Here is a 12,495-nt window from a genome sequence, read left to right on the forward strand (position 1 = left end):
GATCAATGACAGGGGGGTAATCAATGACAGGGGGGTGATCAGGGAGTCTATATGGGTTGATCACCACAGTCATTGATCACGCCCCTGTAAGGCTCCATTCAGACGTCCGTGTGCGTTTTGCGGATCCGATCCATCTATCAGTGGATCCGTAAAAATCATGCGGACGTCTGAATGGAGCTTTACAGGGGTGTGATCAATGACAGGGGGGTAATCAATGACAGGGGGTGATCAGGGAGTCTATATGGGTTGATCACCACAGTCATTGATTACGCCCCTGTAAGGCTCCAGTCAGACGTCCGTGTGCGTTTTGCGGATCCGATCCATCTATCAGTGGATCCGTAAAAATCATGCGGACGTCTGAATGGAGCTTTACAGGGGTGTGATCAATGACAGGGGGGTAATCAATGACAGGGGGGTGATCAGGGAGTCTATATGGGGTGATCACCACAGTCATTGATCACGCCCCTGTAAGGCTCCATTCAGACGTCCGTGTGCGTTTTGCGGATCCGATCCATCTATCAGTGGATCCGTAAAAATCATGCGGACGTCTGAATGGAGCTTTACAGGGGTGTGATCAATGACAGGGGGGTAATCAATGACAGGGGGGTGATCAGGGAGTCTATGTGGGGTGATCACCACAGTCATTGATCATGCCCCTGTAAGGCTCCATTCAGACGTCCGTGTGCGTTTTGCGGATCCGATCCATCTATCAGTGGATCCGTAAAAATCATGCGGACGTCTGAATGGAGCTTTACAGGGGTGTGATCAATGACAGGGGGGTAATCAATGACAGGGGGGTGATCAGGGAGTCTATATGGGGTGATCACCACAGTCATTGATCACGCCCCTGTAAGGCTCCATTCAGACGTCCGTGTGCGTTTTGCGGATCCGATCCATCTATCAGTGGATCCGTAAAAATCATGCGGACGTCTGAATGGAGCTTTACAGGGGTGTGATCAATGACAGGGGGGTAATCAATGACAGGGGGGTGATCAGGGAGTCTATATGGGGTGATCACCACAGTCATTGATCACGCCCCTGTAAGGCTCCATTCAGACGTCCGTGTGCGTTTTGCGGATCCGATCCATCTATCAGTGGATCCGTAAAAATCATGCGGACGTCTGAATGGAGCTTTACAGGGGTGTGATCAATGACAGGGGGGTAATCAATGACAGGGGGGTGATCAGGGAGTCTATATGGGGTGATCACCAGAGTCATTGATCACGCCCCTGTAAGGCTCCATTCAGACGTCCGTGTGCGTTTTGCGGATCTGATCCATCTATCAGTGGATCCGTAAAAATCATGCGGACGTCTAAATGGAGCTTTACAGGGGGGTGATCAATGACAGGGGGGTAATCAATGACAGGGGGGTGATCAGGGAGTCTATATGGGATGATCAGGGGTGATCAAGGGTGATCAAGGGTGAATAAGGGGTTAATAAGTGACGGGGGGGGTGTAGTGTAGTGTGGTGCTTGGTGCAACATATTACTGAGCTACCTGTGTCCTCTGGTGGTCGATCCAAAAAAAGGGGACCACCAGAGGACCAGGTAGCAGGTATATTAGACGCTGTTATCAAAACAGCGTCTAATATACCTGTTAGGGGTTAAAAAAAATCACATCTCCAGCCTGCCAGCGAACGATCTCCGCTGGCAGGCTGGAGATCGACTCTCTTACCTTCCGTTCCTGTGAGCGCGCGCGCCTGTGTGCGCGCGTTCACAGGAAATCTCGCGTCTCGCGAGAGGACGCGCCGGCGCGTCCACTCGGAATGAATCAACCACCTCTGTGCGTACAGCGGTCCGGAGGTGGTTAAAGGACCTGCTGAGATCATTTTAGTAATCGTCTTGTTAACTCAGGTGAGAATGTTAACGAGCACAAGGCTGGAGATCATTATGTCAGGCTGATTGGATTAAAATGGCAGACTTGACATGTTAAAAGGAGGGTGATGCTTGAAATCATTGTTCTTCCATTGTTAACCATGGTGACCTGCAAAGAAACGCGTGCAGCCATCATTGCGTTGCATAAAAATGGCTTTACAGGCAAGGATATTGTGGCTACTAAGATTGCACCTCAATCAACAATTTATAGGATCATCAAGAACTTCAAGGAAAGAGATTCAATTCTTGTTAAGAAGGCTTCAGGGCGTCCAACAAAGTCCAGCAAGCGCCAGGATCGTCTCCTAAAGAGGATTCAGCTGTGGGATCGGAGTGCCACCAGTGCAGAGCATGCACAGGAATGGCAGCAGGCAGGTGTGAGCGCATCTGCACGCACAGTGAGGCGATGACTTTTGGAAGATGGCCTGGTGTCAAAAAGGCCAGCAAAAAAGCCACTTCTCTCCAAAAAAAACATCAGGGACAGATTGATCTTCTGAAGAAAGTATGGTGAATGGACTGCTGAGGACTGGGGCAAAGTCATATTCTCCGATGAAGCCTCTTTCCGATTGTTTGGGGCATCTGGAAAAAGGCTTGTCCGGAGAAGAAAAGGTGAGCGCTACCATCAGTCCTGTGTCATGCCAACAGTAAAGCATCCTGAGACCATTCATGTGTGGGGTTGCTTCTCATCCAAGGGAGTGGGCTCACTCACAATTTTGCCCAAAAACACAGCCATGAATAAAGAATGGTACCAAAACACCCTCCAACAGCAACTTCTTCCAACAATCCAACAACAGTTTGGTGAAGAACAATGCATTTTCCAGCACGATGGAGCACCGTGCCATAAGGAAAAAGTGATAACTAAGTGGCTCGGGGACCAAAACGTTGACATTTTGGGTCCATGGCCTGGAAACTCCCCAGATCTTAATCCCATTGAGAACTTGTGGTCAATCCTCAAGAGAAAAACCCCCACTAATTCTGACAAACTCCAAGAAGTGATTATGAAAGAATGGGTTGCTATCAGTCAGGAATTGGCCCAGAAGTTGATTGAGAGCATGCCCAGTCGAATTGCAGAGGTCCTGAAAAAGAAGGGCCAACACTGCAAATACTGACTCTTTGCATAAATGTCATGTAATTGTCGATAAAAGCCTTTGAAAACGTATGAAGTGCGTGTAATTATATTTCACTGCATCACAGAAACAACTGAAACAAAGATCTAAAAGCAGTTTAGCAGCAAACTTTGTGAAAACTAATATTTGTGTCATTCTCAAAACTTTTGGCCACGACTGTATTCACCCCTTTGTTAGGAAGCCCATAAAAAGCTCTGGTGCAACCAATTACCTTCAGAAGTCACATGATTAGTGAAATGAGGTCTACCTGTGTGCAATCTAAGTGTCACATGATCTGTCATTACATATACACACCTTTTTTGAAAGGCCCTAGAGGGTGCAACACCTAAGCAAGAGTCATCACTAACCAAACACTGCCTTGAAGATCAAGGAACTCTCCAAACAAGTAAGGGACAATGTTGTTGAGAAGTACAAGTCAGAGTTAGGTTATAAAAAAATATCAAAATCTTTGATCATTCCCTGGAGCACCATCAAATCTATTATAACCAAATGGAAAGAACATAGCACAACAGCAAACCTGCCAAGAGGCAGCCGCCCACCAAAACTCATGGACCAGGCAAGTAGGGCATTAATCCAAGAGGCAGCACAGAGACCTAAGGTAACCCTGGAGGAGCTGCAGAGTTCCACAGCAGAGACTGGAGTATCTGTACATAGGACGACAATAAGCCGTACGCTCCATAGATTTGGGCTTTATGGCAGAGTGGTGAGAAGAAAGCCATTACTTTCAGCTAAAAACAATAAGGCACATTGTGAGTTTGCGAAAAGGCATGTGGGAGACTCCCAAAATGTATGGAGGAAGGTGCTCTGGTGAGACTAAAAATTTAACTTTTCGGCCATCAAAGAAAACGCTATGTCTGACGCAAACCCAACATATCACATCACCCAAAGAACACCATCCCCACAGTGAAACATGGTGGTGGCAGCATCATGCTGTGGGTATGTTTTTCAGCAGTCGGGACTGGGAAACTGGTCAGAGTTGAGGGAAAGATGGATGGTGCTAAATACAGGGATATTCTTAAGTAAAACCTGTACCACTCTGTGCGTGATTTGAGGCTAGGACAAAGGTTCACCTTCCAGCAGGACAATGACCCCAAACACACTGCTAAAGCAACACTTGAGTGGTTTAAGGGGAAACATGTAAATGTGTTGGAATAGCCTAGTCAAAGCCCAGATCTCAATCCAGAAAATCTGTGGTCAGACTTAAAGATTGCTGTTCACAAGCGCAAACCATCCAACTTGAAGGAGCTGGAGCAGTTTTGCAGGGTAGAATGGGCAAAAATCCCAGTGGTAAGATGGGGCAAGCTCATAGAGACTTATCCAAACCGACTTGGAGCTGTGATTGCCGCAAAAGGTGGCTCTACAAAGTATTGACTTTAGGGGGGTGAATAGTTATGCATATTAACTTTTTCTGTTATTTTGTCATATTTGTTGTTTGCTTCACAATAATAATAAAAATAAAAAAAACATCTTCAAAGTTGTGGTCATGTTCTGTAAATTAAATGATGCAAATCCTCAAACAATCCATGTTATCTCCAGGTCGTCAGGCACCAAAATATGAAAAAAGTCAAGGGGGGTGAATAGTTTTGCAAGGCACTGTATATACAGTATATATATTAGAGATAAGCGAATTTCAGGTTATGAAATTCATTCACACTTCGTTTATTGGTAAAAAGTGAATTGGGTTATGGATTCTGTTACCACGGACCAGAACGCAATTCTATGACAGAATGCCTTTAGAGGCATTCCGTTATTCATTCCGTTATAATAGAAGTTTATGGGTTGCAAAACGGATCCGTCCCGTTTCCGTTATGCAGGAGAGGACTCCCCTGCATAACGGAAACGTGATGGATCCGTTTTGCAGCCCATAGACTTCTATTATGATGGAATGAATAATGGAATGCCTCTAAAGGCATTACGTTATGCATTACGTCATAGAATTGCGTTATGGTCCGTGGTAACGGAATCCATAATGCAATTCACCTTTTACCAGTAAACGAAGCGTGAACGAATTTAAAAATATTAAATTCACTCATCTCTAACATATATTGTAGGGATTTGCTCTGGTAGGCAGGGTAAGCGGACGCAATACAGAGGCAACTGAGAAGGGGGACTTCTCTACGCTCCACTCAGACCGCGAGTGGAGTGGTGGAAGAGAGAGAAGGGGCACAATAGAATAGTACGTTCGAGCAAATTAAGGTATAATAACAAAGAGAGAGAGAAGCTCACCTTGTCGGGTTGTGCTAAAAAATAGGCACAACTCTATTGTAGATCCAATTAGAATCCAATTCCACAGGACTGCAGCTGCAGGGAGTGTCTCTCCTGGAAAGGGGGTCCAATCCACCAGAGAGTGTAAGTCACGAAGAAAAGTTGCTGCAATAGTGCAAATTTGCTGATGTAAATGGACGTGGGACTTCAATATAGATTTTTTTATTTTTTTATTTAGAGTAAGCGCATGACCATGTAAACAACGCGTTTCGGGGACAAACAGTTCCCCTTCATCAGGTTAGATCTAAGAAAAAGAAAAAAATCTATATTGAAGTCCCACGTCCACTTCCATCAGCGAATTTGCGCCATTGCAGCAACTTTTCTTCGCAATACAGAGACAAGACCACGGTTGAAAAACAAAAGTCCAGTGTTTATTCACACAGAAAAGAAAAAACAATACTTTACAGGGTCCTGGTGCTAATTGACAGAGCAAGAGTCCCCAGAACAACACCTGGCAGACCACAGCAGGCTTAAGGGCGCCTAACTCCCAGCAGGCGGCTCTCATGCGGCTCTCAGCCTTGCAGCATGGCGGATCTCCTCAGCTCCCAAAACCACAGAGCTTCCACATCTCCACTATCACTTGGAGGATCATACCACACCCAGCTGAGCTGGTGGCTGGGTTTTTAAACCCAGCCCAAAACCTGGCCTGGACGTAGGATACAGCACCCACCCTGCTCTTTGGCTGCTCCTAATAAGAACCGGCCCGTATTGGCTTTACAGCCACACTAAGTAAAACAGTGTCAGCGAGCACAGGTTGCCGCTGACACACAAAATTACCGATTCCTATCTCACTGAGGCCAGGAACCTCGATGACACGTACCTTCCGTCAATGACTGACCCTTGCGCCTTCCTACAATATACACTGCTCAAAAAAATAAAGGGAACACTTAAACAACACAATGTAACTCCAAGTCAATCACACTTCTGTGAAATCAAACTGTCCACTTAGGAAGCAACACTGAGTGACAATCAATTTCACATGCTGTTGTGCAAATGGGATAGACAACAGGTGGAAATTATAGGCAATTAGCAAGACACCCCCAATAAAGGAGTGGTTCTGCAGGTGGTAACCACAGACCACTTCTCAGTTCCTATGCTTCCTGGCTGATGTTTTGGTCACTTTTGAATGCTGGCGGTGCTTTCACTCTAGTGGTAGCATGAGACGGAGTCTACAACCCACACAAGTGGCTCAGGTAGTGCAGCTTATCCAGGATGGCACATCAATGCGAACTGTGGCAAGAAGGTTTGCTGTGTCTGTCAGCGTAGTGTCCAGAGCATGGAGGCGCTACCAGGAGACAGGCCAGTACATCAGGAGACATGGAGGAGGCCGTAGGAGGGCAACAACCCAGCAGCAGGACCGCTACCTCCGCCTTTGTGCAAGGAGGAACAGGAAGAGCACTGCCAGAGCCCTGCAAAATGACCTCCAACATGCCACAAATGTGCATGTGTCTGCTCAAACGGTCAGAAACAGACTCCATGAGGGTGATATGAGGACCCGACATCCACAGGTGGGGGTTGTGCTTACAGCCCAACACCGTGCAGGACGTTTGGCATTTGCCAGAGAACACCAAGATTGGCAAACTCGCCACTGGCGCCCTATGCTCTTTACAGATGAAAGCAGGTTCACACTGAGCACATGTGACAAATGTGACAGAGTCTGGAGACGCTGTGGAGAACGTTCTGCTGCCTGCAACATCCTCCAGCATGACCGGTTTGGCATTGGGTCAGTAATGGTGTGGGGTGGCATTTCTTTGGAGGGCCGCACAGCCCTCCATGTGCTCGCCAGAGGTTGCCTGACTGCCATTAGGTACCGAGATGAGATCCTCAGACCCATTGTGAGACCATATGCTGGTGCGGTTGGCCCTCGGTTACTCCTAATGCAAGACAATGCTAGACCTCATGTGGCTGGAGTGTGTCAGCAGTTCCTGCAAGACGAAGGCATTGATGCTATGGACTGGCCCGCCCGTTCCCCAGACCTGAATCCAATTGAGCACATCTGGGACATCATGTCTCGCTCTATCCACCAACATCACGTTGCACCACAGACTGTCCAGGAGTTGGCAGATGCTTTAGTCCAGGTTTGGGAGGAGATCCCTCAGGAGACCGTCCGCCACCTCATCAGGAGCATGCACAGGCGTTGTAGGTAGGTCATACAGGCACGTGGAGGCCACACACACTACTGAGCCTCATTTTGACTTGTTTTAAGGACATTACATCAAAGTTGGATCAGCCTGTAGTGTGTTTTTCCACTTTAATTTTGAGTGCGACTCCAAATCCAGACCTCCATGGGTTAAAAAATTTGATTTCCATTTTTTTTGTGTGTGATTTTGTTGTCAGCACATTCAACTATGTAAAGAACAAAGTATTTCAGAAGAAAATTTAATTAATTCAGATCTAGGATGTGTTATTTTTGTGTTCCCTTTATTTTTTTGAGCAGTGTATATATATATATATATATATATATATATATATATACATACTAGCAGAAGGACCCGGCTTTGCATGGGTATATTTCTTCTATTTTATTTTATGTTTCCATGTGTCGTAAAAAGATATCAACAGTTTCCCCCATAACAGTGACCTCTACAGTACCCGCCCCTTCAACAATGACCTCCACAGTGCCCGCCCCTTTAACAGTGACCTCCACAGTGGCCGCCCCTTTAATAGTGATCTCCACAGTGCCCGCCCCTTTAACAGTGACTTCTACAATGCTCACCCCTTTAACAGTGACCGCCACAGTGCCTGCCCCATTAACATTGACCAACCCTTTAACAGTGACTTTTATAGTTTCCGCCCCTTTAACAGTGACTTACACAGTACTCACCCCTTTAACAGTGACTTCCACAGTGCCTGCCCCTTTTAACAGTGACCTCCACAGTGCCCGCCCCTTTAACAGTGACCTCCACATTGCCAGTCCCTTTAATAGTGACGGCCCCTTTAACAGTGACCTCCACAGTGCTCGCCCCTTTAACATTGACCTCCACAGTGTCTGCCCCTTTAACAGTGACCTCCACAGTGCCTGCCCCTTTAAAAGTGACCTCCACAGTGCCCACCCCTTTAACAATGATCTCCACAGTGCCCGCCCCTTTAACATTGACCACCCCTTTAACAGTGACCTTCATAGTGGCCGCCCATTTAACAGATACCTCCACAGTGCCCGCCTCTTTAACAGTGACCTTCACAGTGCCCACCCCTTTAACAGTGACCTCCACAGTGCTTGCCCCTTTAACAGTGACCTGCATAGTGCCCGCCCCTTTAACAGTGACAGCCTCTTTAACAGCGACCTCCGTAGTACCCGTCCATTTAACATTGACCACACCTTTAACAGTGAACTTCATAGTGCCGCCCCTTTAAAAGTGACCTTCATAGTGCCTGCCCCTTTCACAGTGACTTCCATAGTGCCCGCCCCTTTAACAGTGACCTCCACAGTGACCGCCCCTTTAATACTGACCTCCATAGTACCTGCCCCTTTAACAGTGACCTCCACAGTGCCCACCCAATTAACATTTACCACCACTTTAACAGTGACCCCCATAGTGCCCGCCTCTTTAACATTGAACACCCCTTTAAAAGTGACCTTCATAATGGCAGCCCCTTTAACAGTGACCTCCACAGTACCCGCCCCTTTAACAATGACTTCCACAGTACCCGCCCCTTTAACAGTTACCTCCGCAGTGCCAGCCCCTTTAACAGTGAACTCCACAGCGCCTGTCCGTTTAATATTGGCCCCTGCCCCCCATGCATGTAGCAGTGTAGTTGTGCCGTCATACGTCATTTGACTGAATATTTAAGGACCTGCAAACTGCTAAAACCTGTGATCAGTTGTTATGGAAACCTGGAGTAGGACCTGCGAGCTTCTATTGGCTGATAAGGGACATGTGACCGTGTAAATGGCAGTTCGGATCTAAGTGAAAGGCTTGCTGTCTTCTATCGGCTAATGCAGGTCATTTTTGGGAATATCTCAGGAACGGTACATCCTAAAGAGCTCAGACCCGTTCTAAAACCTTCCCGGACACCTGATGTACCTGTGTGCCAAATTCGGTCCAGTCGTTTGGTCGCGGATAAAGAACATCTAGAAGTCTAGACAGACAGACAGAAACTTATTTTTATAACACCATCATGTGTTCCTGCCACTCCCCATGTATAATGAATTGAAATAACAGTTTTTAACCATTTAATGTTGGGAAGAATTTTTAAAGCACTTTATGTAAACATTGATTTTGTACCAATCATATATGGTTATTCATGACATTGTTTCACTGCACTGTACCATGAATGTATTACACATGTTTTTTTTACAAATTGTAATTTCTTGATGTATTTATATCATTGTTCATGCCAGCATGGGTTAATGCTGCCTTTTTTTGCAATCACTTCACGTTGATGATGTCACTTCCTTGCACTATATATGTCTATTTTGCATTGTTCACATTGCTTGAGAAAGGCTTCATGTTGGAGCCGAAACGTCGCGTCACTAATGGGTGAATAAACACCATTTTTTTGCCGCAATCCTGGAGTGCTGCTCTGTTTTTAAGCAATATATATATATTGTGGGGATTTGCTCTGGTATACAGGGTAGTGGACGCAGTATAGAGGCAACCACAAAGTCTTTAACTTAAACAGTTCAGTGTTTTATTCACACATGAGGAAAAACAAAAAGTGACATTTTGCAGACTAGGTGTTTGTTCACACCATGACAAGTCCACAGAAGAAAAAACCTTCACCTGGTTTGCAGTTTCTCCACCTGTGGTCCACAGCAGGCTTTAGGGGCCTGTTTCTCAGCATGCGGCTCCCAGCCCTTTTGCATGGCACAAGTTTTCAGATCCCAAAACACACAGGGACTGACAGCGCTCCACTGTCAGAGAGGAGTAATTCACACACAGCTTAGACTGCTGGCTGGGTTTGATATAGGCCAGTAAAGACCCGGCCTGGAGCGTGGGGAGAAGCTACACACCCAGCACTTTGGCTACTCCCAGTAAGAGCCGGCCCGGATCAGCTTACAGCCATAGGCCTCCTGCACACGAACGTATTTTTTTGCGGTCCGCAAAAACGGGTCCCGTTTTTCCGTGATCCGTGACCGTTTTTTCGTCCGTGGGTCTTCCTTGATTTTTGGAGGATCCACGAACATGAAAAAAAAGTCGTTTTGGTGTCCGCCTGGCCGTGCGGAGCCAAACGGATCCGTCCTGAATTACAATGCAAGTCAATGGGGACGGATCCGTTTGACGTTGACACAATATGGTGTAATTTCAAACGGATCCGTCCCCCATTGACTTTCAATGTAAAGTCAGGATTTAATATACCATCGGATCGGAGTTTTCTCCAATCTGATGGTATATTTTAACTTGAAGCGTCCCCATCACCATGGGAACGCCTCTATGTTAGAATATACCGTTGGATTTGAGTTACATCGTGAAACTCAAATCCGACAGTATATTCTAATACAGAGGCGTTCCCATGGTGATGGGGACGCTTCAGGTTAGAATATACTAAAATAACTGTGTACATGACTGCCCCCTGCTGCCTGGCAGGTGCTGCCAGGCAGCAGGGGGCAGCCCCCTCCCCCTGTAGTTAACACATTGGTGGCCAGTGTGGCCGGCCCCCCCTCCCTCCCCTGTAGTTAACTCATTGGTGGCCAGTGGGCCCCCCCTCCCCTGTAGTTTACTCATTGGTGGCCAGTGTGGCCGGCCCCCCTCCTCCCATGTAGTTAACTCGTTGGTGGCCAGTGGCCCCCCCCCTCCCTCCCCCTCCTAATTAAAATCTCCCCCCTATCATTGGTGGCAGCGGAGTGTACCGATCGGAGTCCCAGTTTAATCACTGGGGCTCCGATCGGTAACCATGGCAACCAGGACGCTACTTCAGTCCCGGTTGCCATGGTTACTTAGCAATTTGTAGAACCATTATACTTACCTGCGAGCTGCGATGGTCTGCGTCCGGTCGGGAGCTCCTCCTACTGGTAAGTGACAGGTCCGGCCGGGTGCTCCTCCTACTGGTAAGTGACAGGTCATGTCACTTACCAGTAGGAGGAGCTCCCGGCCGGACCTGTCACTTACCAGTAGGAGGAGCTCCCGACCGGACGCAGACCATCGCAGCTCGCAGGTAAGTATAATGGTTCTACAAATTGCTAAGTAACCATAGCAACCGGGACTGCAGTAGCGTCCTGGTTGCCATGGTTACCGATCGGAGCCCCAGCGATTAAACTGGGACTCCGATCGGTACACTCCGCTGCCACCAATGATAGGGGGGAGATTTTAATTAGGAGGGGGAGGGAGGGGAGAAGGCCCACTGGCCACCAATGAGTTAACTACAGGGGAGGGGGGGCCCACTGGCCACCAACGAGTTAACTACAGGGGAGGGAGGGGGGCCGGCCGCACTGGCCACCAATGAGTTAACTACGGGGGAGGGGGGGGCCCACTGGCCACCAATGAGTTAACTACAGGGGAGGGGGGGGCCCACTGGCCACCAATGAGTTAACTACAGGGGAGGGAGGGGGGCCTGCCACACTGGCCTCCAATGTGTTAACTACAGGGGGGGGGGGCTGCCCCCTGCTGCCTGGCAGCACCTTCCAGGCAGCAGGGGGCAGTCATGTACACAGTTCTGTTAGTATATTCTAACCTGAAGCGTCCCCATCACCATGGGAACGCCTCTGTGTTAGAATATACTGTCGGTTCTGAGTTTTCACGAAGTGAAAACTCAGCTTTGAAAAAGCTTTTATACAGACGGATCTTCGGATCCGTCTGTATAAAAGCTAACCTACGGCCATGGATCACGGACACGGATGCCAATCTTGTGTGCATCCGTGTTCTTTCACGGACCCATTGACTTGAATGGGTCCGTGAACCGTTGGCCGTGAAAAAAATAGGACAGGTCCTATTTTTTTCACGGCCAGGAAACACGGATCACGGATGCGACTGCAAAACGGTGCATTTTCCGATTTTTCCACGGACCCATTGAAAGTCAATGGGTCCGCGAAAAAAAACGGAAAACGGCACAACGGCCACGGGTGCACACAACGGTCGTGTGCATGAGGCCATACTAAAATAGCAAAGTGTCAATCAGCATTAGCTCCCGCTAACACCTGAAAAATATCGGCTCTTGCTTCACCGAGGCCAGGAACATCGGTGACACATATCTTCCATCAACGACGGACCATTACGCCTTCGTACAATATACATATATATATTATAAAGCTGAGTGTATGTATGTGTGTGTGTATGTCCGCTAAAGCAGTCCGC

General features: G+C 47.6%; 1 long non-coding RNA gene across 1 annotated transcript; it reads right to left on the minus strand.

Annotated features, from left to right (window-relative positions):
- Positions 1-8,213: 8,213 nt before the first annotated feature.
- On the minus strand, positions 8,214-8,689 carry LOC120977985. The gene is made up of 3 exons (XR_005774024.1): positions 8,655-8,689; positions 8,410-8,469; positions 8,214-8,271 (listed from the first exon to the last, which is right to left on the minus strand). It is a non-coding gene; the product is annotated as an uncharacterized LOC120977985 (long non-coding RNA).
- Between the last annotated feature and the right edge of the window lie 3,806 nt (positions 8,690-12,495).

The sequence above is a fragment of the Bufo bufo genome, chromosome 8 (genome assembly GCF_905171765.1).
Source record: "Bufo bufo chromosome 8, aBufBuf1.1, whole genome shotgun sequence".
In the NCBI taxonomy this organism is placed as follows: Eukaryota; Metazoa; Chordata; class Amphibia; order Anura; family Bufonidae; genus Bufo; species Bufo bufo.